Here is a 5,000-nt window from a genome sequence, read left to right as displayed (position 1 = left end):
AGAGTCGCTCAGAGGAGCGGGCATCTGGCATTGGCATTCAGAGGAATGGCCAACCCTTCGCGCAAGAGGCACCACGAGAACAGGCAAGCTTGGAAGAATTTGGAGCGCACAAAGGTTGGGGTGGCTGAGTTTGAGCTACGGCTCAACGTTGACAACTATACTTGATGGTGCTCTAGGCAAGCGAGGCGCTTGGCAAGAATGAGACCATCCAAGGTGGAATGAGTTGCTCAACGACCAAAAGAGTTATGCAAAGCTCACAGAGGTGAGGGGAATTGCTAACTCGAAGAATTTGGTACTCATGCATGGGCTTGTATGCGGACGACGGAATGTTCGTGGCCATCCCAAGGCGGTCGAGACTCGGCACCATGGAGCATTGAAACTTTCTCTTCGGCATGCGAAGGATATATCCGGAGGAGGCTGAAGTGTGCAACTAGTTCAGCATGTTGCTAGGCCTTGAGGGGTGCAGCGGTGGCTGTATTGACGAGGAGTCGCAATCTAGCAAGTGCGTTTGCAGGAGGCAGAACAATGCACAGTTTGTTCAGCAGATCGGAGTAGTCCAAGGGGATGGTGGTCTCCGAAACGAAGAGAGATGTTGCTCCAATGGGATAGTTATCCAGGAGGGATAAGTCTCGGCACTCCAGAGGGAGAATCATGTGAGACGGACTTCACATGTTGAGGAGGAGTACCTCACAAACAACAACTCCACGAAGCTCAATGGACCGAGCAAGCAGCGAGGAGTTGCTGCATGATCTCGCTCGAAAGAATGCATTGGTGGATGCATTGCGAGATCAAGTGGGGGAGCAACACAATTGAAGGCACACTTGGAGTCGATATGAGATCGGACTCAAGGGAGGGCTGACCCGTGGAATGGTGGGCACGAGGGCCACCATCGACTCAATGCGAAAACGAGGAGCGGAGCAACTTGGGTGTAACTTGGCGAAGTACCCAAGCCGCATGAAGGGAGCCAGCAGAGAAGTTGGAACATGGAGCAGAGGCACAGTGCTTTCCTTAGACAGGGGTCAAGGACATGAACACTTGCAGAGGCAAGAGCAGGATCATGTTGTTCCATGGGTCCTTCATTCTGACGGAGCGGACTCATCTTGCATGGTGCCAAAGACGAAGGGAGCTTCAGGGCACATGCACCTCATCTCGGAGGAGCATTTGATGAAGGAACTAAGGCGACTCAATTTGCGGAGGCGAAGTTGAGTTCAGAAGGCCTTAGCACGGGGCAAGAGGACGCAGAGGCGGGTACTCTTGAAGAATATGCCACAGTGTTGCCATTCGAGTTGCTAGGAAGGAAGCGGTGCGCAGCAGAGATTGTGTTGGTAGGGGCAGAGGCCCAGGATCCAGGCAATGGTGCACAAATTACAGCGAAGTCGGTGGACTTTGGGAGCTACTAGGCGATGGACTGTCCTAGAGCGGTGCTTCATCTAGGTGTGACCCAAGAGTGGGTGGATGAAGATCGATTGCCAAAGGAGCGAACAAAATCGAAGGTGGAAGAGACCTGGCGATGTATTGGCAGAGGCCACACATGGAGGGTTCACAATTCGAGTTTATTCCCCAAGGATCAGAATGCAATGGAGATGTCACCAGGAGGCGACATGGTGCAGCGGATCGTGGTGGAACAGTTCGTGGCAATGCGATACACACAACTCGTCCCGTGAGGGATGTGATCATATGGAGGTATGATCGGGAGCTACTGGGAGCTCCGCTTTGGTGAACAACACGACGGCAAGAAGGGCTATGGATTCAAGGAGTGAAGGCCATGGTACCGCAGAGGCGGGTCTTCCGGGCGTGCACCGAATTTTGCATCGGATGAAAACCTTGGTCATCAGCATATGGGGGCTGGGTTCCACCAAGGGAAAAGTTCGTATGCAAGTACCAGGGAGTCCCATGGGAGGGACTTGATCATGCAGAGGTATGATCGAAGCAGCTGGAGAGTTGGACTGCTCCAGAGCTCATATTCGCTTAAGGGAGCCCGGCAAGTCAGAGGACAAGGCCGAGTAAGCGAACGTTGCTACCAAGGAAGCTATGGAGAACAGAATCGGTGCAAACCCTACAATGCGATGGCAGAGGCCATGCATGGGAGTGCAGTCTGTCTTTCCATCGACCAGAAGGAGCTGCTTGGAGAACACAGAGGTGTTGAAGCAGGGGGTCGAAAGGGGCGAGGAAGCGACGATGAGTCCAGAGGGACTTAGCTACCCAAAATCAAGCATCAGTTAGAATGGAGGTGGACTCAGAGGAGTGCCACAGAGACATGTCTACTGATCGTGAAGAAAAGGGATGCAGATGCGAGGCGACGGATAGTAGGGCCATGGGCATTGCAGCGCCATGGTACCGCAGAGGCGGGACTTCCGTGCAAAGTCATTGATCCCTTGCTCTCACGGAGGGAGAGCGTTTGGTCGTGAAAGGGGCCGAGGAGGTGGAGCATGCAGAGGCAATCTCCAAGTACCGGGACAAGGCTGAAGGGCAGAGGCCGAGGAACTTCGTAAGACCGGTGTCAGTGTGCTTCTCATCAAGACAGCCGTAAGTGAAGGACTTCGGGTCATGCAAGAGTGCACGACCAAGGAACGAAGCTAGCAGTACGCGGTGCTGTACCTTTGCTACTCAGTGGAGTAGGCGGCAGGGTTGATGGAGAAGACGGTACAATCCCAGAGGCGACCTCATCTATCAGAGAATTACTCCAAGTTGGGGTGAAAACTTCCCGCATTCCAGAAGTTCGATGGCATTGAGAAGGTGAATCACAGTAGCTAACTCAATGCAAGGAGTGCAAACACTTCATGTGCTTCAGAAGTGTGAGCAAAGAGCAGGCGAAGGCCAGTAACCAGCTCGATGCATGAAGTACAACCTCGAGGAGGCGGGCGAAGTCAAGTAATCTTTGCCTTCTCAACTCTTAAGAGAATGGGCGAAACCGAGTACCCCAGTTCTCTTATCTATCCAGCAGAGGAGCTCTGCACAAGTTCAAAGACCCTTCGAAGATAATGGAAGACAATAGTTGTCAAATCCTCACCAACGGTGATCAGTGCTACTGAGAGTAGATTGTCCGCCTCATTTCCCAACGAAATGCCAATCGAAAGCGGAAGTGATGCGAACCTACTTGGATGTGACAACTAACTGAAAGAAGAGTCAATGAGCAGATTTTGTGGAGGAAGGACCCAAAACTTCAGAAGTTTGCGAGGCGATGCTCGTTAAAGCTCCAACAAGCATCCACCCAGTTCAAGCAGCATGTGGAGATTTTGAGAGACTGGCGCAGTAAGGATGGTCTTTTCCTTCATTTGGTGGATCCGCAGGAATCAACGAGGATCAACACAACTCAGCCAACCCCACACCAGAGTCAGAGTCATTGGTGAGTTGAAGCAGCATGGCGGATCAAAGGTTCGACTACTCAGAAACAGCAGCGGAGAGCAGCTGGGAGCCAGGAGGCGCATTGCAGCTGGAGCAGAAGATTGAAGACTCAGCAAAGGCGAAGAGTTGCAGTGTTCACAAAGGCTTCGACGAGGACGTCGAAGGGATAAGTGGGGGAGAATGTCACGGACAAACTTCGAAACAAGGTGTTTGATGTAATGCTTATATATGTCCGTGTCTGTTGGCATATTCATGCCCTGTACAGAATGTAAAGGGGCGGCCGAAGGCTTATAAGTCCCATTTTAGTTGGGTTGGTGGCCTCTTTAGGCTTGTAAATAAAGGTTGTGTCATGTGGACACGTGAGAGAGCTTTCGGTCTGTAATGGACCATTTTACCCTTTGTTGTGCCACTGTTCAGAGCTTGTAAAGTCTGTTTGTAATTTGCATTGTCTATGAAGTGTTTTTCGGACATGTTTGCTTGTGGATCCCGTTTGAGGCGTTCTCTCTAACCCGTTCTCTCTTTTGACGGTCCTAAGGGACAATGGGAGGCTTCGGGGAGGCTGACCTTTGCGGACGGACACGCAAGGGTGCCGCACGGCTTAGGCAAAACCAGCTAAGGTCGTGACAACCCGGGGGGTTCCAGGGTGCTGAGATGGCTGACATTTTGCTCCGCTCACGACGGTCGCCGCGGCACACAAGAACAGCCCAAAAACAGGCCAAAACAGCCCAAAAACGGGCCAAAACTGGCCATTTTTGGCTGCGCGAGCGAGCAGCGAGCGGCGGACAGCGAGCGAAGCGAGAGGCAGCACCGTCCCTGCTATACGAAAGCCCCATCCAGCCCTGTGCCACCCGGGGGGTTCCAGGGTGCTGAGATGGCTGACGTTTTGCTCCGCTCACGACGGTCGCCGCGGCACGCAAGAACAGGCCAAAAACTGGCCAAAACAGCCCAAAAACGGGCCAAAACTGGCCATTTTTTGCTGCGCGAGCGAGCGGAGAGCGGCGAACAGCGAGCGAAGCGCGAGGCAGCACCGTCCCTGCTATACGAAAGCCCCATCCAGCCCTGTGCCACCCGGGGGGTTCCAGGGTGCTGAGATGGCTGACATTTTGCTCCGCTCACGACGGTCACCGCGCCACACAAGAACAGCCCAAAAACAGGCCAAAACAGCCCAAAAACGGGCCAAAACTGGCCATTTTTGGCTGCGCGAGCGAGCGGCGAGCGGCGAACAGCGAGCGAAGCGAGAGGCAGCACCGTCCCTGCTATACGAAAGCCCCATCCAGCCCTGTGCCACCCGGGGGGTTCCAGGGTGCTGAGATGGCTGACGTTTTGCTCCGCTCACGACGGTCACCGCACCACGCAAGAACAGGCCAAAAACTGGCCAAAACAGCCCAAAAACGGGCCAAAACTGGCCATTTTTGGCTGCGCGAGCGAGCGGCGAGCGGCGAACAGCGAGCGAAGCGAGAGGCAGCACCGTCCCTGCTATACGAAAGCCCCATCCAGCCCTGTGCCACCCGGGGGGTTCCAGGGTGCTGAGATGGCTGACGTTTTGCTCCGCTCTCGACGGTCACCGCGCAATGCAAGAACAGGCCAAAAACTGGCCAAAACGGCCCAAAAACGGGCCAAAACTGGCCATTTTTGGCTGCGCGAGCGGCGAGCGG

This window comes from Musa acuminata, unplaced genomic scaffold (genome assembly GCF_036884655.1).
Source record: "Musa acuminata AAA Group cultivar baxijiao unplaced genomic scaffold, Cavendish_Baxijiao_AAA HiC_scaffold_447, whole genome shotgun sequence".
Taxonomy (NCBI): Eukaryota; Viridiplantae; Streptophyta; class Magnoliopsida; order Zingiberales; family Musaceae; genus Musa; species Musa acuminata.
The sequence above is the reverse complement of the archived record's forward strand: the minus strand, read 5'-3'. Positions refer to the sequence as shown.